Genomic DNA, 23,691 nt, shown 5'->3' with positions numbered 1-23,691 from the left:
TTCCTTAACGTTTTGAATGAGGTTTTTTCCTGCTCTTAGTAGAGAATATATAGTTGCCATAAGCAGAACACACACAAGTGAGAATAGTACCGGTAATTGGCCAGGTATCAATTACCAATACACAGATTCATCATAAGTATAAATGGTACTGTAATTGTACAGTAATGAAGAAACATCTATTTAGGTTGATATATACAAATGTAGGTGAATTAAGAATCCTTATGTTATCCCTAAGCGGAGAATAAAATTATATACAAGTAGATGATAGCAGTGCTTTTTTTCCTGTGGGGATGCAGGGATACGCATACCCCTAAATATTTTGTGAATCTAAGTTTGGCCTCATTGAGGGGTAGTAATTCAATATGAATAGGAAAATGAGAGTATCCCTAAACTTTTTTTAAAGAAAAAAGGTGCTAGATGATAGTATGGTGCAGGCAGGAAGGCCACCTAGTGATAAATTTTCCTACATCTGTCCCAGAAAGGTAATTTCTGTTGCTAATATAAAGACATGGGAGAGTGGTATAGTCCCATTTCATTCATCTCAAAGTATCAGATAGGTTCCCTTACCAAACAAGTGTAGCTCCACTTTATTCTCATGATGCTGGTGCAAGGAATGGATCCAAACCTGGCTTTGAGGACAGACTGGCCACTTCTTAATTCCTTTCATGCCAAAACCATTTCTCAGTCTATCAATTTTTTGTGATTCTTGACATGGGATTCTGCTGATGTATGACTGATTACATTGATATAGCACTGCCCCTAGCCCTGTGCCAGTACAATCCTGTTGCTTGGCTGCAACAGGTTCTCTTCTCTACAACAGCATCAGTACTATACTGGTGCAAATGGATTTGGGATTGGTGCTGTCCATTTTAACATATGTCATTTAAGGACTGGATAGTTCTGCAATTTTATCATTACATCTCTAACCCATTGCTTTTAATGCATTTACAATATCTGACAGAGGGCACCTCCTTTTTATAACAAAATCCTCAGTTACAGTTAAGAAAAATAATGATAACAATAATGCTGTCATAAATAATACAATTATTTTCAGTTTACCTCAAAATGTAAAATATATACAGTAGCTATACTCTGTTGATAGCAGTCTTTACAAAAATTAACAAATCTGATTTAAAGCAAAATCCCTTTTGTGAGCATCCCATTCCTTACCTTCTCTAATCTGAACTAAATGTGTAAATGGTGTTGTATATTACTACATATTCCACACTGTTCACCCAATCACTTTTATGTGGACCTTGTCCATTTCCCCATTTATTTGCCACCTCAGTTTGAGTTGTAATGATTTTAATACCCACCAATTATTGTTTTTCAGCTGGTGCTCTTTATATATATCTACAAGGCAAGGTAAGAATTTGAATACTTTCAAATTCCTTAAGAAGGGCAGCCTGTCCTTCACCTGTGTATTTGCATGAAAGGCTTTCCTTGAAATTTTTAGGTCTTTTCCAGATAGATTTGTTAAAAAATACTGGTATTGAAATCCAATAGGATTGGGATTATTTATAACTATGAACGTGGAGAAGAGGCCAAAAACCTTCGGGGCAAGGGATTCTGAGATGAGGCCAAGAGTCTGTAATCTGAAATATTGCTTGTAAGCTGCAATATTGTGGTAATGGAGCTGTAAGCATTCCTGGAATAAATTAGATGGATGGGGTCACACTATCGTTGAAGGAGCAAGTACATAGTTTGAGGGTGCTCCTGGATCCAACTATCACTGGAGGCACAGATGTCTTTGATGGCTAGGAATACCAGTTACCAACTTTGGTCGGTAAATTGACTATGGTTATTATTGGATCGGGTTAACGATTGCAGTTTTCCATGCACTGGTAACTTAATGGTTGAATCACTGTAATGTGCTCTGTGTGGGGCTACTCTTGGGGTTGGCTGGGGGGCTTTAACTGGAACAGAACATAAGTTAGGTTGGTTGTGGGGGCAAACTACCACCAGCATACAATGCCCTGCTTGCAGGATTTGCTTATAGACTGCCAGTCTGCTACTTGTACTCTGCAGCTCATGATTCAGGTAGATAGCCGTGTTGGTCTGACGCAGTAGAAATAAATAAAAAATTGAAAAATTGTCCAGTAGCACCTTAGAGACCAACTAAGTTTGTTCTGGGTATAAGCTTTCGTGTGCAAGCACACTTCTTCAGATAACTGAAGATATCTGAAAAAGTGTGCATTCTACAGCTCATAACAAGGTTACTTGAGAGACTGCCTTATCCCTAATATACCTAGTAGAGGAGTAGGGCTTTCAGCGTGGCTGCCCCTGTTCTGTGTAATAGCATTCCTATCGAGATAGGACAGGGACCCACTACCTGCATTTTCAGGAAACGCTTGTAAGACATTTTTGTCCCAACAGGCTTTTGTAGATAGATAAATGGGTCTTTGATATGAGTGTCTTTTGTATGGTTTTAGTTTTGTTTAAAATGTATCAGTTTGCGTGCATGTGTGTTTTTAAACCATTTTTGGTGTTTTTATAATATATAATTTTGAGACAACTGTTTAATAAATTGACACCAATAATGATGACAAATAATAACATTGTATGTTATTATCTTGCTCTGATTTTTAAAAATACAGATATTCAAAAGCACCTGTACCAGAATCAGATTATTGGGGCATATTTGTACCAACACAACTACACAGTCTTTATTTATTAATCACCTTCCACACAGACATGCCTCAAGGCAATGTACAAAATAAAATAAAGGTAAAGGTAAAGGGACCCCTGACCATTAGGTCCAGTCGTGACCGACTCTGGGGTTGCGGCGCTCATCTCACTTTACTGGCCGAGGGAGCCGGCGTACAGCCGGCATGACTAAGCCGCATCTGGCAAACCAGAGCAGCACAAGGAAACGCCGTTTACCTTCCCGCCGGAGCGGTACCTATTTATCTATCTATTTATCTATCTATTTATCTATTTGCACTTTGATGTGCTTTCGAACTACTAGGTGGGCAGGAGCAGGGACCGAGCAACGGGAGCTCACCCCGTCGTGGGGATTCGAACCGCCGACTTTTGATCGGCAAGTCCTAGGCTCTGTGGTTTAACCCACAGTGCCACCCGTGTCCCAGACAAAATAGAAGCAGCCAAAAAGAAGACGGAAACCCCAGTTAAAAACAACACAGAAAATAATAGCAGGTGAATTTTAAAGCAATACAATACAAAGTAGACACCTATGGCAGCATTGGCTTTATGGAATGTGTGGTGTATGTGTCACCTGTGCTGTGTGGCTTCATGCTGCGGGGCTCTGAAAGGCAGCCTGCTGTGATTACTTTTTCCTGCACCAGGCTGGAGTTGGTGAGATGAAAAGAAGGCCCACATTCCTTTGTTATCCAGATAAGGTATGAGAAGACTTGTGGTGGAGCCAGTTTTAAAAAATGAGCTGTAATGAGCCTGAAAAGTCATGAGGAAATATATGGAGGGCGTTGGAAACATTTGTCTTAGCATCAGCACTACATGTGGTTTGTAATGTTTGAAAGGTGTGGACATGATTCCAGCAGCCTCCAGCAAACTTCAAAGTGTGCTATTCAGCTTGTCTCAAATTTACTTGACTATTGTACTTCTAATTTATTCTGGAAATCTAGGCTTCCGGGTCAGCGCCATCGACGAATGGCGGAGTTCCTCCGACCGGAGGAACGGGCTCTGTGGAAATTGGGTCTTCCCGCCGCGGCGAAGGCGGGGACCCGCTAGAAATCCCAGGCGGAGGAGCCTGGGAACGTGGGGTTCGGCAGAGCACCAAGAGCGCCTCCCCTACTTGCAGGAAAAACCCCTCTTTGGGGCTCTGGAGCGAAGTGGGGTGAGCAGCGCGGTGCAGCGAACCGATTGCTACTTTCACGGAGGGAAGCCGCACAGCCATCGCCGGAGAGCGCTGACTTTTTTCTGATGACAATTGGACTCTAAACAAAGTACCCGTGAGTAAAAACGGAAAATTGGATTAAGAAATTTGTGAATTAGGTTCCGAAGCGGGAAGGTTTAAACAGGAAGTCCGCCTTCCGCTTTTTGTAAACAGACTGAAGCAAAAACCTTGCAATCTAATAGCCTGGAAAGTTGTCTTAAAGATTGAAATTTCCTGCATCTACTACCAATAAAACCCCCTTGGAAGCAGGAGAAAAGGGGGGGGGGAATTTGACTGTTTAAGCCTGCAGGAGAGAGAGTAAAGGAATATAAGTTTCCATCGTCCCAAACCTGGGAACGGGGTGTCAGGACAGAAATCGTCGGAGACATCCATTGATTAAAAGTGGAGCACTTTGACAGATAGTCAAAAAAAGAGAAACAAACTAACTTCAACGCTGCTTTCTGCATTTTAAAGAAACAAAGTATTTGAAAATCGAAAGTAATTTTCCTTTGTTGGATACGTTTTTAAAGATGGATACAAATAGAAATTGTGTCCCCTAGAGGGAGCCTGTCAGTTTGCTGTTGCAGTTTATTCGGAGACTTCACAGCTGCGAGATTGAGATCGTGGGACCAGTCGTTTGACCTTGAACAGAAATGTGCTGGGAGGAAGTTTTGGTGTCTGCCCTTGGCAGGACAAATGCATTGCTGGAGCAGTTGCATGAGAAGATGAACTTGATGAATGAAAAGTTGGACTTGATGACTGCTGTAGCCAGTGAATATGATTTAACAGGAAACAAGGATAAAGAAACTATACAGAGACCAATTCAGAAAACTGGTTCGACAGGGCAAGTCCAAGGGCAGATGAAGACGGAGGAGGTTGCGACTGTACCCCAAGCAACACAAATGGTGAGACCCAAAGTCTTGCAGGAGCAAAAGCCGCTGCTTTGGAAGATTGAACTTGGAGTGTGGCTGGAAGCGTCTGGAGTCAAGGAAGCTCTTAATTCTGGTGGGACTATGAAACAGGTTGACAATTATCTTTTGGATAACTACTTTTTGGATTACAATGATGATGACGGGGAGTGGGACTGCGGGGAATGGGCTAGCTTGATGAAGGAAAATGGAGATTATTACCGGCAGGAATTCCCCAGAGACCCACTCCCCAAGGAGAAAGGAAAGAAACTACGAAAGAAACCAACAAAAGACAAAGAAGAGCGTAAGCATAAACAAGAACAAGAAAATTTGCAGAAGGGGCATAGAAGAGACTTAAGGGCCTCGGACATAAGATCACCAGATTAATGGACTGGATGCAATGGTTAGAAAGGACTGACATAACCCGAGACCAGGAGGAAGGGACGTTGGATAAAAACTAGAGAAAAAGAAAAAGTCTATAAAAAGAAAAATTTCTTTCTATTTTTGGAATTAGTGTAACACTAATGAAATATCAGGGATTATGCTGGAATGGAACCAATTGGCTTTAGTAAAAAGGATTTAAGGAGTTATGTAGAAATATGGTTTAAAATTTGAATTTTAAGATTTTTAAGGCAAGATAAGGTTAAAGAAATTAATGTAAATTGAACAATAGAATATAGCAAAAGATGGAAAGGATATGTTGAGTTAATAAATAAGATAGACTGTTAAGATAAATTATTTAAACAAAAATTGAGAAATATGGGAAGAATTTGCTGAAACAACGAATTAAGCTAGAATACAAAAAGGGAGGTGTGAGGAGGTCCAAGAAACAAGCAAATGAAAAGATGCAATATGGGATTTGTATTCTTCTTTCTTGTTTTTTCTTTTTGTACTTTCTTTTTGATATATTTTTCTGTTGTATTTTTCTGTTCTTTTTTTTTATACTTACGTATTTTTGAAACTTTGAATAAATATCATATAAAAAAAAATAATTTATTCTGGAAATCTAGAGCTTTTGATCCCAACATACAGAAACCAGAAATGATCTGGCTGCTGCTATACGAACACACACACATATACATATACACACGTTAAGAAATTTCTTCACATAGAGCTGACTGAACATAACAACAACTTGGTCAGACTGTCCTGTACTTCGTTTAGGAACTCGTTTGTCAACTAATGGAAAATATGCTAATTGTATGGGTGTGGAAAATCTTAATTGCCTTACCTTGCCTGTATAGTTGCCTTCTCTTAATTCCATTTGTAAATTAGGAAGAGGCCCACATGAAGAATGTTTCCCCATGTGAATGAATCAATACGTTCACATTAGAAACATAACCAGTTCGTTCTCAAACTTTAAACTAACCCCTCCCCTTCCCACAAACATATTTATTTTGAAGCTAGATTCAGTAATTTCAACAAAGCCTACTTCTAAATCTTAAAGATGATGTTTTGTCTTTTTCAAGACCAGACTCCTTGCCACCTTGTCCTCTATAATAACAGCTCTTTTCACCCTGTTAGTGAAAATCGGGGCTTAACAGAACAGGTTATCAAAACTGGAGTGGCATAAGGCATGATTTCATGCTTCTGGTAGACACACCCTCCTTATCTGACTGCACAGAACCAAAGGATCTACTGCTGCCACACCCCCTGCTCAGGAAAGGCAGTAGGTGGGTGTGCACTCATCTTATTACACATTCTCCTTGTTGTTCCAGAGAGTAGGCAGGAGGATGAAACAAGGCAGGGAGTTAGAATACATGCACTGACTTTGATCTTTAATTACCAGGCAGTATTTTATTTAAAAAATCCATAGCACACTATGGTAATTTCCAAATTTGTATAAATTTCAAGTAGATCAGCTCCTTGAGATACTCCATGAAGATGGTACACATATTTATATTTTTTTCCGCCGAACCCACTGAACTGCTCTTTTACTGTCGTGTGCAGCTCTGGTTTGCCAGAAGCGGCTTAGTCATGCTGGCCACATGACCCGGAAGCTGTATGTCGGCTCCCTTGGCCAGTAAAGCATGATGAGCGCCGCAACCCCAGAATCATCCGCGACTGGACTTAACGGTCAGGGGTCCCTTGACCTTTACCGATTCTGTCTGAAACACACATACCTGCTTGTAATGGTTGGTGACATGCACAGCGACATAGCAATCCTCGTTGTTGAGCTTTTTTTAGGAGATCAGCCAAAGTTTTTTAAGAGGCCAGAAAAGTTGTTGAACTTCTTGGGGGAATTCTGCCAACATTTGCTTAGCTGTCTTTTTGAGGGACTCATCAGAGCACATCAGAACATATTTGCAACAATCACACAAGACTTACAATAATCAACCTCTGTGTGAGAGTCAGGAGAATATTTTCCAGGTTTGGGGAAGGGTGTGGAATCATATCCAGACAGGCATACAGCCCAAACTTTTGCTTTTAGAAATTCACTGACAAACTCACAGAAGAGCAAGGTAGAAATAACATTGATAACATTTTCCTCCATTTTTATGCATTCAGGATATATCCCCTCCTAGGAGAGGGGCTTGTAGGAACCACATCCACACACCTTTTCTGGAAATATCCTGGAATAGCAAATGGTCCAGATCTACCTGACCTGACTTGCCCAGCCCAGCAGCTGCTGCGGCTTCTCATGAGTGAATGTAGGGAAGTGGTTAATACAGAGTTTGTTTTAGGCTTCCTCAACCTCGGTCCTCCAGATGTTTTTGGCCTATAACTCCCATGATCCCCAGCTAACAGGACCAGTAGTCAGGGATGATGAGAATTGTAGTCTCGAAACATCCTGAGGGCCGAGGTTGAGGAAGCCTGTTTTTTTTCAATAAATAAGCCAGCCACTATTTCTCCACCCAATCAATCAATCAATCAATCAATCAATGCAGAATGATTAAGTAAAAAATAGATATTGGTTAGTGAAAGAGACTCATAGTTGCTTGCTTGCTTGTATCTCTGGCAAGGTAACAAAACAAATACTAAATTAATCAACAACAAAAATAGCTCCTCAGAAAGCACACTGTAACTCCTGTAGTCTACACGGAAACAGCCCTGACCATGCTGAAAACCAGTGTATGTTTCTGGTAGGCTAATACTAGCACATAAGGCTGTTTCTGAAGCAGTTCTGACTCCTCCCATGTCTGCTATAGCAGTTGCTCTGGACTGGTCTCAAAACAACAGATGGGGGAAAAGCTTTCCTAATAGGACTGACTTTCTGGCAGCTCAATCAGTCACATGGTTTTTCTACTTTGAGACATGTGAGAGGGACCTATGTGCCATAGCTATACTTTTGAATTAGGGTTGTCTTGAGTAATTTAGGGAGCATATGGACAGAGCTTCCTGCTGCAGTCATACCACTCGCACTGAAGCAACAACATCATCTCTATTGGGTCGTTCATTTCTTTGATGCATCCCTCTCTTCTGTGGATTATCAGAATTGCACAGATATGTTAAAATGCCACCTTATCGGCATCACTCATGTCTCAAGTTTGCAGAACAAGACTGAAATGCAGCTATAGTACTCCCACCCTCCAAAGTCTAACTCTAAGAAGCTTTTCAGTTTGAGCAGTTTTTAAACTCTAGGATAAGCTTTTCATTTAGAAGAAGTTGTACAAATATGTCTTGTTTAGTTTGATGCTTAAAATTAACATTTTTACTGTGTCTGTATACAGTACTAATGTACCCCTCACTAGAGGGCTATGTGGGCTAGAAGTCCAATAAACAGACAAGAAGAGGCTGTTAACCTTGCAGTGTGCTGCAGTGCAAGATCAATTTTGCCACAGCTCAAGTCAAATTTGCTAACATATATGAACAAAACATGACTTTGAACAAAATCATAACAGTTAAAGTTGTGGAAAAACGGTCCTAGTCACCATTCTCTAAATGCAAATCATCTGTCAAACTATAGCCTCTTTCTCCTGTCCCTACTTTATGATAGTTCATAATATTTTGATGCAAACGTTGGAGAACGTACACCAATCCTGCGTAAACGTCTGATTAGAGGACAGAAGACTGAAATATCCTCCTTCTCTTGTCCTTTTGTTCCCTTGTCCTTTAAAGCACAAACATTTCCATTGCAAATATGTTTCGGCATGTGTGAGGCAAGGCACTTTGGCTTAGGCATTTCTGTTTAACAGTTGCTGTCTGGCAAAAATCTGCTGTTTTGTCAAGCTCCACCCAGTGGTTGTGTAAGCCAAACACCCCCCCCCCCCCCAGTTAACCAGCTCCTCACCGTGGGATGCCTTTTTGTACATTCATGAATGTATTGGAAAGTTGTTCAAATGTAAATTCAGATTGCAAGCTCTGTGGGACAGAGACTTGCTTTTTTCTTTTTCTTTTGTAATTATGTTAAAGCACTAAGTACACTGATGATACTAAAAACAATAAAGAGGAATGTGGGTGCTCAATACATACGGCTATATTGAAATTACATTTGAATAATGCTACTTTAGGTTTTTGTCTAGGGCTTATTTAAGAAACTGCATGTGCTCAAATTTCTACTCCCGCACAACTATTAAAGGTAGAAGAGCCCTTTCCTCTTTTGTACTACTTATTCTTTATCGTTAGTTGCTTGGAGAAAAGTGCCAAACATTTACCAGACTTGGATGACATATTAAGCCATAGTTAAAAATAAACTGTAGTTTGTTTGGAGAGAACCAAATAATAAGCACTGGTTCAAATGTAATGCAAAGCCAGACGAACAATCACAGAAAACAACTTCATGGACCTGGGTCACATACCAAAATAGAATGCTTTATACACTATCATAGGTTGGCACATCTATAGGACTAGAGAAGTAGTGTCTCCCCCCCCCCCCCCGCCCCCATGTCTTGCTGCCTTTTTCTGGCAAAGGAAAAATCCTTGAGATTTTTTGCTTGTAGTTTAGGGAGGATGTTTGCATTTGACAGTATCCCTCTCCCAAACCCCCAAACCCAATTATATGAATGAAGATGCAAATGGGAATATAGAAACGCAAGCATCCAATTTGTGCTGCATATGCACGTGCAGTTGTACTTATATTTTCTGCATGCCATTTTAATGAATTACAGGTCCTGTTTGATGATTGATCTTGACTTACAGATCAACCAGATTGCAACTACAGGCTTGTTTACCTCCAACATAATCCACTCACATTTCAGAAAATCAAGTCTAAATGTAGGCTTGCATGTTTCCCTCCTGTTTACAGCTTCAGTGGTTACTAAAACCTGAGAAAATATATAGCAAAAAATTGCTTTCTATAGCAGAGTTTGCATACTCACTTCTACTGTTTATCTACCTGGACAGGTCTGCACAAGTTGTGATCTGTCAGGCTGAACACTGCCCACCACCAGTCATGCATGGCAGCTTGATCTACTTCACAGTCTTTTCCTCCTGGTACGCATTCTTAGAAAATCATTGCCTCTATTTTATCCCTGTTTTTGCCTTTTGGGGACCCCTGATTAAAATATTGTTATGAGTTTGAGGTGGGGGAAATTAGGCAGTATGCAGAGACATTTCTAGTCCTTGCATCTAGCAGTTGTTAAAATATAAGCACGGCTCACTTCCTGTTGAGGTGATTGTATGCGTAATGGGCCACTAAGGGAAACAAATGATAGGGGCTCTGTGTTAGACGACAAATGGATGGTGGCAAATGGGTGAGGCCCTCCCCCAGTTCGTGGTTAGTTTTAAGACAAAAGGCCAAAGTAGAGAGATCAGTTACATGAGCTAGAAGCTGGAAGAGAAGCGGCAGGCTGGAAAGGCAGAGCGAGAGCCATGTTTGATTTCTGTTTCTGTTTCTATTATTTATTTTATTATTTATAATAAATGCACACCATGCATTTAAAGCAACCCCCCCCCCCGAATCCCAGGAACTATAAATTACCCCCTCATGGAGCCCTTAACAAACTACAGTTCCCAGAATTCTTGGGGGCATGGGCTGGGGGAAATGTACTTTAAATGTATGGTGTGTACGAAGCCATGGTTTCTCCAATCCAAACACTGCTTTTAGGCAAAGCAGCTCCAATGCATGGACAGAGTTGATGTACCAGTGAAAATTTTTCTATTCATTCCATTGAAGAGTGCTGAAATCAGTGGCCAGAAGAATGCAACTAAAGGTTTGCTTTTTCTGTTGATATGGGTGAAGAAGCCCAGATGTACAGGAAAGTCTTATGGGCACCCAAACACCTATGGTTATGAATCAGGGTAATGTAGAAGAAAGGCCTAAGCACCAGGCCCATTGAACTCAGACAGACCCAACAGTTAGTAATCTTTCAAAGACTGGAATGTAAACTATTGCATCATCCTAACAGAGGCTGGTATTTGTATGCTTAGGGGTACCTTAAGGCTTATACAGTGTAGAATTCCTGTACAGTACTTAGATTCAGTGTTTATATTATGACAGATTGATCCAGATTTTTTTCCCCTTAAGGTTAGAAAGTTCTGAGACTGTTTTGCAAACTTTTTGTCATGAAGATATGCATGCAGTCTGTCTACTTATTAGGAAAAGTACAAATCGAGAAAAAAGCATGTGGTAGCTGACTCATAACTTGGCCTGAATATCCATCATTTTTGTTTGGACAGAACATGCTTATTTACTGGTAGCTATTATGCAGTTTCTCAGTTGCATTTTTGGTCACTTGTTAAAGTCAGTCCTGGCTGGAACTGCAGCAGATATTTCTACCATCCTAATTTCTTTATGCCTAGTGGGTGGGTATTTGGCTCTTCCCCATGCTGCAGATAAACAAAAAACTCTATACAGTAGATTAAGAATATATGCAATATAACTGCCTTGTGAATCATGGCACCACAAGGTTTAAACTAGGTTTCCTGGGTTACCCCAATTCCACTATATATGTTCACCTGAAAGTGAAAGCTGGGAGGATCTAAAATGTGTTTTGCTTTATTTTTAAAATCCATTTTAAATTAAGATTATACTACACATTGTCAAGATTTAAGGCTATAGTGAGACTTCGATTGGTGATGTGACCTGGTGGATATTAGGTCAGGATTTATTTCATGTGTGTGCCAACATCTATCTGTTACCAAAGGAAGAAACTTCCAGCTCGCCTAGGAAGTCTCCTCGTATCATTAAACTAGAGTGGGCAAGGTGATAACTTCCAGATCCTCACTAGTATGGATACTTCTTTTAGTTAACTGTTTAGTGGACTTTGTCAATAGCAGCTGAAGGGGTGGGGGAGTTAACAGGATTAAGACCTCAGCATACTCCATGCATATATGTGTGTGTGTGTGTTAGTTACACAAGGGATGATGGACTTCAGACCCACTAGAATATTGATCTCCAGCTGGTGGGTCAGAACCTACTACTGAGTAGTGGATTGCGATGCCAGTACTACTAAAAAAATAAATATATTGTTTAAAAAGTAATGTTCATGGGTGCTAGACTCCTCCAAATTACTGGGTTCCGTAAATGTTAGAATTTAATCAAGACTTAGAGTGTTAAAACTGTGCTAGACCTGTGTGTATTTAAGATGTGTATTAGACACTTCTAATTTTCTGTAATCAGCATGTGTCAAAAGCTGATTCAGCCAAGCTGGTGCTTCTTGTGATGTGTCAAAAGCTAATTAAGCCAGGACTAGCTTCTTGTGTGAAGCTATGACCTGTTAAGACAGTGGTCAGCAAACTTTTTCAGCAGGGGGCCGGTCCACTGTCCCTCAGACCTTGTTGGGGGCCGGAATATATTTTGAAGGGGAAAAAAGAACAAATTCCTGTGCCCCACAAATAACCCAGAGATGCATTTTAAATAAAAGCACACATTCTACTCATGTAAAAACATCAGACAGGCCCCACAAATAACCTAGAGATGCATTTTAAATAAAAAGACACATTCTACTCATGTAAAAACACTTGATTCCCGGACCGTCCGTGGACTGGATTTAGAAGGCAGTTGGGCCGGATCCGGCCCCCGGGCCTTAGTTTGCCTGCCCATGTGTTAGGACAACAATGTGTCAAAGGAACTCACCAGAAACTCCTCAATAGATAAAGTGAGAAGCAATGTGGGCAGGAGTAGGAGGTTAGGAGTGATGTGACCTAGAGAGCAAGGCAAGCTGCAGAGCAATGCCAGAGAGCCATGACTGATTGCTGCTGGAATCTAAGGCTGTAGCTATGGAAGAAGCAAGACCCTGTTGGAGTGTAATGCTGTGAATGCCTCCATCAAAGACTCAGCTTGTATATATGTGTAAATTAACCATATAGCACAAAGACACCACAGTCCCCACTGTGCCTTATTTCCAAAAGGAAACATGGCCCTTGATAAGTGCTCCTGGAACCCCCTGGAATCTCACACCGCTCAGAAATTTGGGTGGTGGTGTGTAACAAAAAGAAATGGATCACCAAGTGCATATTTAGGCAAAAATTCAGTTTCAGGTTGGAAAAAGTTGAAGACTAGTGCTCTTAATTATGTTGGACTACAGCCCCATCATTCCTGTGTCCCACTGGTTATTTTGGTTTGGGCTGATGGGAGTTGGAGTCTTGCAACATCAAGAGAGCCACAGATTCCCCATCTCTGTTTTTTAACTCTTTAACCTTGTGATATGGACTCCCTGAAACCACCCCACCCTTGAAGCAGGGAGGGAAGATGCTCTTGGGTACACTCACAACTAATTTTAACTGACACACAGCCAATCTGGCTTTGACAGAGATTGATTGAAATGTTTGGCAAAATTTTAGCTGGGTTTTTCTATTAAATAAACTTGTGTGCATGTATGTGTGAGAGAGTGCTTACATTTTGCATTCAGGACCATGTCTTGCAGCCAACAAAAAGCAGTGGGGGTGGGAATGAATAAAAGACAAGCAGGGTTGTAAATATGTTTCAGAGTTCTGCCAATGCCACAAACTACTCAAGCTTTATTTCAAACAGACCTTGATATATTTACCACCCTTAATAAAGTTACCTTTTAGTTTTCTATGTATGTATTTACCTTCTTCAAGGTATGAATGAAAGCCAAAATGCAATGTTGTATACAAACAGTGATGTAGATTAAATTAAGGCCACACCAGTGAGATCTACAAGTGTCTTTGAGCAGAACATATGCCATCAAATGCTGTCAATATTATGGGCAGTCTTTAAGCAAGTCGATAAGCAGGTTACATTCCTATAAAATAAGGGCAAGGGAGCAAATTACCCTGAATAAAAAGCATGATACCCTGTTCCGAAATGTGAAGAGATTGTGATCTGGGAAATATTTAGATAAAAAGTTCATTTCTCATTATAAATATAAAATATGAATAGTCTGAGGTCTGACCAAGATTCTTAATACCATAAGCATTACCTTTATAGCAAATCTTTAGTTGTGTCATTCCATGTGATAGGGGAGGATCCAGTTAATGTGGAAATAGGAGCTTCCCAACGGGATTGGGTGAAACACAACACTGATTTGTTCTTCATCAGTAGACAGGTATGCCTGAAAATATGACTAATGAGTTCAATTCTTTACCAGCTTTAGGGACCAGGATGATGGGAAACATGCTTTTATTTCCCCATCAGTCTCTTCAACTCCCGCCCTATAGTGTATATGACTCGCCCATGACTGTTTTTTAAGGTTAAGGGAAGCTGAGGCATGTTGTTTTCACTCCCTGCCCCAGTTTTCAAGTTTCACATCAGGCATTGGTAACACTGCAATCTGGCAGATTTATCCAGTTACTTAAAATAGGGATAATTCTGGGCACTAATAATAAATAACAACAACAACAACAATTTATTATTTATACCCTGCACATCTGGCTGGGTTTCCCCAGCCACTCTGGGCAGCTTCCAACAAAACACTAAAATACAATAACCTATTAAACATTAAAAGCTTTCCTAAACAAGGCTGCCTTTAGATGTCTTCTAAAAGTTTGGTAGTTATTTTTCTCTTTGACATCTGGTGGGAGGGCGTTCCACAGGGCGGGCGCCACTACTGAGAAGGCCCTCTGTCTGGTTCCCCGTAACTTGGCTTCTCGCAGTGAGGGAACTGCCAGAAGGCCCTCGGCGCTGGACCTGAGTGTCTGGACAGAACGATGGAGGTGGAGACGCTCCTTCGGGTATACTGGACCAAGGCCGTTTAGGGCTTTAAAGGTCAGCACCAACACTTTGAATTGTGCTCGGAAACATACTGGGAGCCAGTGTAGGTCTTTCAAGACTGGTGTTATATGGTCTCGGCGGCTGCTCCCAGTCACCAGTCTAGCTGCTGCATTTAGGATTAGTTGTAGTTTCCGGGTCACCATCAAAGGTAGCCCCACATAGAGCGAGAGATAACCAGAGCATGCATCACTCTGGTGAGACATCCGTGGGCAGGTAGGGTCTCAGCCTGCGTACCAGATCGAGCTGATAAACAGCTGCCCTGGACACAGAATTGACCTGTGCCTCCATGGACAGCTGTGAGTCCAGAATGACTCCTAGGCTGCGAACCTAGTCCTTTAGGGGCACAGTTACCCCATTCAGGACCAGGGAGTCCTCCACACCTGCCTGCCTTCTGTCCCCCCAAAACAGTAGTTCTGTCTTGTCAGGATTCAACCTCAATCTGTTAGCCGCCATCCAACCTCCAATCGCCTCCAGACACTCACACAGGACCACAGCACAAGAGGCATTGCTAGCCCTATGCTCAGTGTTTTGGGGACAGTGGTTCTTCAGGGTTTCAGACAGTAGCCTTTCCTCACTGTACTCAGAGATGCCAGGTGTTGAACCTGAATCCTTCTGCATGCCAAAGCATGTGCTCTTCCACTAAGCTATGACCCTTCCATCTGCAAACAGAGGGAGTGACAATAATGTTGGTATCTGTCTGTCTCAAAAGACAATGCAGTGTACCTCTGGGGCAAAGTCAACCCCCTGAAGAATCACAACTGTGGCCACAGAGACCAGTTACTTGTAATTGCTGTCTCCTGTGTTAGAAGAATAATGTTGATACAGTACATACTAATTTTACTATGTTTCTTTAGATGCATCAATGTTTGTAACACATGTTTGTGAAGGCTCTGGACTCAAAACACTTCAGAGTGATCTGACTCAAACACTTCAGTGATCTGAGTTTGTCAGGAATAGTAAGGAATGGTAAAATATATTACACGTGGGAGGGTGCACTATCTCTTTGGAAAGCAAAGTTCCAATTGATTATAACACAGGGAAGTGCATCCTTTACATATTTATTGGTTTACTTTTCAGTTGGATAATAGCTTGGTAGCTTTCTGTTCATCTATTTTCTTTACCCTCCAGCGGCCTAGCTGTTCCATGAAGTTCAGCTAAGGGCAAATTGCTCTGTCATGTGTTTCCCCCATTAAGAATGTATTTGTGCTATTTTCTCTACTTCTGCTTTGTATCTTGTATTTATTGTTGGATGGTGTCCCTTTATTGATTTTGTGAGCCATTTGGAGATTTTTGGTGATAAAAGAAAAGGCCTATATACAGGTGAAACTCAAAAAATTAGAATATTGTGGAAAAGTTCATTTATTTCAGTAATTCAGCTTAAAAGGTGAAACTAATATATAAGATAGACTCATGACATGCAAAGCGAGATATGCCAAGCCTTTATTTGTTATAATTGTGATGATTATGGCATACAACTGATGAAAACCCCAAATCAACAAACTCAGAAAATTACAATATTGTGAAAAGGTGCAGGAGCTATTCAATCCATAACACCTACAATGGGTTCCTGAGCCTTTAAATGATCTCTCAGTCTGGTTTAGTAGGAAGCACAATCATGGTGAAGGCTGCTGACCTGACAGTTGTGCAGAAAGCCATCATTGATACCCTCCGTAAGGAGGGAAAGCCTCAAAAGGTAATTGCAGAAGACGTTGGATGTTCCCAAAGTGCTGTATCGAAGCACATTAATGGAAAGTTATGCGGAAGGGGAAAGTGTGGAAGAAAAAGGTGCACAAGCAGCAGGGATGACCGCAGCCTGGAGAGGATTGTCAGGAAAAGACCATTCAAATGTGTTGGGGACTTTCACAAGGAGTGGACTGAGGCTGGAATTAGTGCATCAAGAGCCACCACACACAGACGGATCCTGGAGATGGGCTTCAAATGTCGTATTCCTTTTGTCAAGCCGCTCCTGAACAAGAAACAACATCAGAAGTGTCTTACCTGGGCTAAAGAAAAAAAGAACTGGTCTGTTGCTCAGTGGTCCCAAGTCCTCTTTTCTGATGAGAGCAACTTTGCATCTTATTTGGAAACCAAGGACCCAGAGTCTGGAGGAAGAATGGGGAGGCACACAGTGCCAGATGCTTGAAGTCCAGTGTGAAGTTTCCACAGTCTGTGTTTGTTTGGGGAGCCATGTCATCAACTGGTGTTGGTCCACTGTGCTTCATTAAGTCCAGGGTCAACGCAGCTGTCTACCAGGAGATTTTGGAGCACTTCATGCTTCCTTTCGCAGACGAGCTTTATGGGGATGCTGACTTCATTTTCCAGCAGGACTTGGCACCTGCCCACACTGCCAAAAGTACCAAAACCTGGTTCAGTGCCCATAGGATTACTGTGCTTGATTGGCCAGCAAACTCGCCTGTCCTGAATCCCATAGAGAATCTATGGGGCATTGCCAAGAGAAAGATGAGAGACATGAGACCGAGCAATCCAGAAGAGCTGAAGGCTGCTATTGAAGCATAACACCTCAGCAGTGCCACAGGCTGATAGCATCCATGCCATGCCGCATTGAGGCAGTAATTGATTCAGAAGGGGCCCAAACCAAGTACTGAGTACATATGCATGCTTCTACTTCTCAGAAGTCCAATATTGCTCTATTTGCAATCCTTGTTTTCCTGAGATTGTTGATTTGGGGTTTTCATCAGCTGTACGCTGATGGAGGAGCCAAGGCAGGCCCTGCATAGCAGCATTGGAAGAAGAAAATAAACATGGAAGGCAAACTGTTTACCTTCCCCAAGCAAAGCTAGCTAGAAATGGTGGGGTGTAGCCAATGTTATTGCTACTCAGAGTTGTCTCATTAAAAATAATTGTCATGATTATCTTAGGCCCATTATTTTCACTGCGCCTACTCTGCCGGAGCAGAGCTCTGGTGAGCTCTGATTAAGAAAAGGCCCTGGCTGCTGGTTGTATTTTTATTTTCAGAGACAATTCACCACCAGCATTCCTTTGTTCCTTTTATGTATATACCTTGTCTGTTGCTTTTGACTTGACTTTACTTCATACCCTTAATTCACTTTGGCTGGTTAGGGCCGTGGCCTTAGGAGACTTCTGAAGACTTGGAAGGCTGCATTTGGCCCCTGGGCCTGAAATTCCTTGTCCCTGCTTTAAATGGTTAAAAGTGATATAGGAATATTTCCACCAAGTGAAAATGAGAATGAAGGTCATATACTAAGAACCAACTAAATTATCTGAGTACCATTCCTTATACAGTCAAGGTGGCAGCACCTGTGCACAAGAAGGCAATATCAGCAAGTTTGGGAGAACCTCAAGGTTGGTAGAAGTACAAAAAACTGGAAGACAAAAAAATTGTAAGGTGTATCTGTGGGCAGCAGCAGAGCAAGGTGATCGGGCGCCTGGGGTGGTGCGTGCGCCCAGGGGTGAGGCCAGCCACCTATGGGGCGGGGCCAGCGAGGGCAGAATGCTCCGCGGGGCCTCCAAGGAGTCTGCCTGCCTCCCACTCAGCCGCCTTACAGCTGGGGGGGAGGGGAGGCAGTGGGCGGACCATTTGGGCAGGGTGGAGACTTCATGCGCCCAAGCCACCGCGTCTCTCCCAGGCACGCTGCAGGCCCCGCGATGAGTGCCACCCGGCATTTTGTCATCCCCCTCAGTGGTGACACCCGGGGCAGACCGCCCCCACTGCCCCACCTTCCTGCGCCCCGTCTGTGGGGTGGGTGAACACCTTGAAAACATCCCAATAAGATATTGAAAATGATGGATATTGTGCTTCCACCAAATCCAAGCTGTCTCTAAAAGAGATGTGTTCTGAGTGCTGAAGATGAAGGAAAGGGAAAGGGTGGCACGGGATGCTGCCTTATTTGAGTCAGACTGTTGTCCAGTCTAGCTTAGAATAGTCTATATCAGGCTTCCTCAACCTAGGCCCTCCAGATTTTTTTGGCCCACACCTCCCATGATCCCTAGCTAGCAGGACCAGTGTTCAGAGATGATGGGAATTGTAGTCTCGAAACATCTGGAGGGCCGAGGTTGAGGAAGCCTGGTCTACATTGACTAGCAGCTCTCCAGGGTATCAGACAGGAGTTTTCCCCAGCCCTTCCTGGAAACTTCAGGGATTGAACCTGTGACTTTCTGCATGCAAAAGCCTGAGTTCTGCCACTGACTTATGTCCCTTCCACATGACAAACAAAGCATCTTTTATATGACAACGTTGAATGCTGCACACAGTTTTCTCCAATTTCATCAGACTAAAGGTGCTGCAACATCATTAAAAACACGCCCACTATGTTTTAATGATGAGAGTGGCAGGAATAATTCTAAAGTAATTGTGATGAAGGATATTTTTGGGTAGCTTCCTTTGAGAATTGTCATTAACAGTCTTTTTTGTGCGTTGTAAGCTTGCCAGCATCTACATGCCATTATTGTGTGTTTTGATGAAATCACAGCCAAAGATATATTTTTTATATTAAAAAAGCACGTTAGTCATTTTGTATTTGCTCCAGTGAATATAAGTATGCAATGCCATGCAGAGAAAAGGGATATTCATTTTATTCCCTACTTATTTCATATTAGACAACACCACATGATGAGAAGAACTACATTTTCCTGCCAAGTGAGAAGTGCTATTTGTGCTTCAGCTGAGTCCTCATTTTTCTTCTTAGAAAAAAACTTGAAATATTTTTGGCAATACATGAAATGCCCAGAAACACATAAGTCTGGTCATAAACCAAAAAAAGAAGAAAAAGATCATTAACCCCCGCCCCACCCAATGTCAGGAAACTATAAAAAGTGATGGAAATTGTAGTTTCAATTTTTAGCATTTTCTGACAGAACAGATTTGGGTAAAAAAAATGTCCATTTTGAAGTCCAAGCCCAATGTGATATTGTAGATATATTTTCTTCAGTAAGATAATATTTAAGCTTTTTAAATAAAATAAAATAAAAAATCTTTAAGCTTTTAAGGGAGATTTGTCTCCTTGAATAACCCAAATAGTTATTCATTAACTGACATGTGATGGTTTTAATTTGCAGTTTTAGAGTTCTTGTTTGTTTAGATAGTTTGGGATCAGTTTCAATATTTATTTTGGCAAACACGTTATTTAATATCTTAATAAACCTCTGAGTGCTTCCCTGGCATAGTAAAAAATGAGAACTCTTTTTCATCTGCAATTCACTATTTCTGTAATTACTATCACTGTAATTTCACCTTTGCTTTTTGTGATTAAGAATGAAATAGGGACCTTTAGAGATTTTACTACAAGGATGTACTTTAAGTTTGCTACAGTCAATAATGTGCAATATTATAATAATCCCTTTCCTAGATTTTTGTCCTGGAATGTGAATGCTAGATAATGCTGGCAAGCCATAAGTGGAAGCTGTTATCCTTTATCAATACAAATGCCTAAGTGTGATGGCTTTAGGGGTTGCTTGTGCGTAAGTTGCCGCCGCTCTGGGCTAGGTTGGCTGGTTAAACCATTTCTCGCTGGACAGCCATCCACTCCGTGGCTGTTCAGTCGCTGGCAGAATCCGTCAGTGGGCGTTTCTTAAACCTTTTCCAACATAAAAGTTGTTTGACGCCCAGTCTCCTCCTACTCTCCCTGCGCGGAAGTCTTCTGCGCAGGGAGGGCGTGGGTAGCGGAGGACCTGTGCTCTCCCCACTGGTGTCCAGTGAAGAGTCCCGGAGCCTGCTCTCTGCTTCCCCCATTGGCCCCCCTCTATCCCTGGTGTTGCGCTGATTTTCTTCCCCAACAGGAGACCTGCCTCTCTCCCTGCTTGGCCCCTCTCCAGCATCTCTGTGGAGCCTCACCTCCTCCTCCTCTAGTTCCGATGGCAGTTCCCTGACACTAAGTAACTGAATAAACAATTGGATTAATAGGAACATGTGGGGGCCTAATCCAGATTTAGTTAGCCACTCTTTCATCCCACAGTAACCAACGGGACTAAAGAGTGATCAGCTTAGTCAATATCCAACCCAGTGAAGATAGAAAAATTTAATTCTTCATGGAAGACAGGAAGAAGAGACACTTAATAAGATCAAAATTTTAGTGTTTATAATTTTGTGTGTGTGCACAAAGAGGTGTGTATATTTTGCGTACACAGTGATAGGTGCACAAAAGGAAAGGAATTGAAAATGACATTGCTGCTATCATAATGCCATCATTGTGCATTATGAATACTTTGTACAGTTCTGGTTACCTCACCTCAAACAGGATATTGTAGAATTGGCAATGTTTCAGAACAGGGCAACCAAAATGATCAAGGGACCGGAGTGACTCACCTATGAGAAAGTGTTGCAATGATTGTAGCCCAAATGTTTTCGACCATACATTACTAGTGTCCAAAAAAAGAAGGGGTGTTGTATTGGTGTGACTACAAATTATCAGAAGCAGAGAGTCACTTCATGCAAAAGCCTTACAGTACAGGACTGCCTTCATAGAGTATGACAGTACAGGAACAATAGTGTGAGAAAGGAAACAAAAATAGCAGTAGATGAACCAAAGATGAGCCTCTTGCAAGCATATCATGTCACATTTCCTTTTCCCCCCTCCATCTAGCTATTGTCTGTCTTTTTATTAAACCATTAACATTCAAAGTACTTATATTTATTAAATCCATTATAGAAAAAAGGAGAAGAATTATTGAATAAAATATATAGGGCAGTGTTTGGAGAAGAAAGGACAGATACCTATTTATTTTCACTTTCATTTTTAGACTACTCAAGTGACTTGTCTATTGTGAAGGCCTCTCCCCCTCCCCCCCCGTTCCTGTTCCATGTTTTACGCATTCCAGTGCTATTTTCAACCTCTTCATTTTACTGAGACTGCTCTGTGTAAAATTCCTAATGAGCTTCTATTTGTTAAGCTGCAAAGACTTTTTTCTGTTCTTTTTCTCCATGAACGTTCTTCAGCTTTTGATCTAGTTAACTATTCTGGTTTCTTAGTGACAAAGTAGAGATAACAGTGGAGTTATGTATGTTGCTTATGTATCTGTTCCATCCATGACTAAATCATAGTATAAGGCAGTGGTCTTCAACCTTTTCTGACCTGGAACCCAATTTTGACCTAAACCTGCATTTGGGGATCCATTTCTTCTTATTTTTTACCATATATTTGTATGGTAACAATGCTACTGTAGAGACCCACCTTAGATCAGGTTGGGACCCAATAGTGGATCAGAACCCACCAGTGAAGACCAGTGGCATAGAGATTTTATACTGTAGAAGAGACTTAGCACAGTGGCAGAGCTCATGTTCTCCATGCATAGTGTCCTGGTTTAAATCCTTGGCATTTCCAGGCAGACCTGAAACAGGAGTGGAGAACCTTTCGTCCTCCAGATCTTGCTGAACTAAAACTCCAATCAGCTCTAGCAGAAATGGCCAATGGCCAGGTATGATAGGAGTCATAGTTCCTCAACATCTGGTGGGGGCAAAGGTTCTCCACTTCTGCTGTTGAGAGCAGCTGCACTTCAAACTTTCATCTTATACTATGATGATTATTATGCTATCTTGCTTTTTTTTAATTTCTTTTTATTGAGTTCTTTACAGCAAAAAAACATAAAAACATTAAGAAACAAAACAAAGGAAAATACAAACGAAAAAAGAAAAGGGGGAAAAAAACGAAGACAACACACATAGCAAATAAACAAACAAATCAACTCTAAAACACTAATTGACTTCCCTCCATCTCGGTTTGAGCTATACAAACACCATACCTCTCTGTAGTTTTATTTGGCCAAATCTGTACGTCGCGGGTTTTATATTTCACCTACTGTGATTTTAATATTTCCTAGATTTGCTTCAATGTATGTTACAAATTTGTTCCAGTCATTAATAAACTTTCTACTTTTTTGATGTCTGATTTTCTGTGTCATCTTTGCTAATTCTATATACTCGAATAATTTAGTTTGCCATTCTCTGACGGTTGGGATGTTAGGAGTTTTCCAGTTTTGCGCTAGCAGTATCCTGGCGGCTACCGTTGCGTACTGGAATAATGTTTGATCTTCTTTTTTAATCTCCTCTCCAATCATTCCCAAGAGAAAAGCTTCGGGTTTTTTGGGAAAGGTGTATTTCAATATTTTTTTTAATTCATCGTAAATAAGTCCCCAAAACCTTTTCACTTCTTCACAGGTCCACCACATGTGGTGAAAGTTACCCTCTTTAGTTTTGCATTTCCAGCATGTTTTGTCTCCTGTCTTGTACATTTTTTCCAATTTCACAGGTGTGATGTACCATCGGTACATCATCTTTTCCATATTTTCTCGGAGTCCAACACATGCTGTAAATTTCATACCCTTGTTCCAGAGTTTCACCCAGCTGTCATACTCTAGATTATATCCAAGATCTATAGCCCATTTAATCATGACCTCCTTTATTTCTTCGTCCTTAATCTCCCAATCTAACAGTTGGTTATACATTTTGGATAAAAGTTTGGAGTTACTTTCTAAAATTTCCACCTGATATCTGGACTTTTTTACATTCATCCCCGTTTTTTTGTGTTCGTTCCATAGGGCATTAATTTGGTGGAATTGTAACCATCCTGTAAATTTATCCTTTAACTCTTCATATGGTCTAATTTTCCATCCTTTTTCTGATCTTACTAGGAGGTCTTCGTAAGTCCATCTTTCTCCTTCCATGTTTAGTTTTTTAATTGTTAGAATGTCAATTGGTGATAACCACCAGGGCGTGTCTTTTTCAATAAGTCTTTTGTTCCTATCCCATACTTCGAGCAACGAACCTCTAATGATGTGATTAGAGAAGCCCTTATGTACCCTCTCTTTATTGTGCCACAAATAGGCATGCCAACCAAATCTGATGTTAAATCCCTCTAAGTCTAACAAATCTGTGTTTTTCAAAATAATCCATTCTTTGA

The 23,691-nt window shown here is 41.2% G+C and overlaps 1 protein-coding gene across 9 annotated transcripts in view; it reads left to right on the top strand.

Moving 5' to 3' along the window:
* The window catches only part of JADE1 (jade family PHD finger 1), a 169,177-nt gene that overhangs the window by 2,610 nt on the left and 142,876 nt on the right, over positions 1-23,691 (top strand). For 8 of the 9 annotated variants that reach the window (XM_083571182.1, XM_083571183.1, XM_083571178.1 and 5 more), the window contains exon 2: positions 1,334-1,365. The gene's annotated coding sequence lies outside the window, so the exon portion shown is untranslated. Of the gene's footprint in view, positions 1-1,333; positions 1,366-15,720; positions 15,775-23,691 lie in introns of those variants that run through there. The other variant, XM_083571193.1, reaches the window with a different exon arrangement.

The sequence above is a fragment of the Podarcis filfolensis genome (assembly GCF_964270895.1).
Source record: "Podarcis filfolensis genome assembly, chromosome: 9".
In the NCBI taxonomy this organism is placed as follows: Eukaryota; Metazoa; Chordata; class Lepidosauria; order Squamata; family Lacertidae; genus Podarcis; species Podarcis filfolensis.
This window is presented reverse-complemented; position numbering and strand designations above follow the sequence as displayed.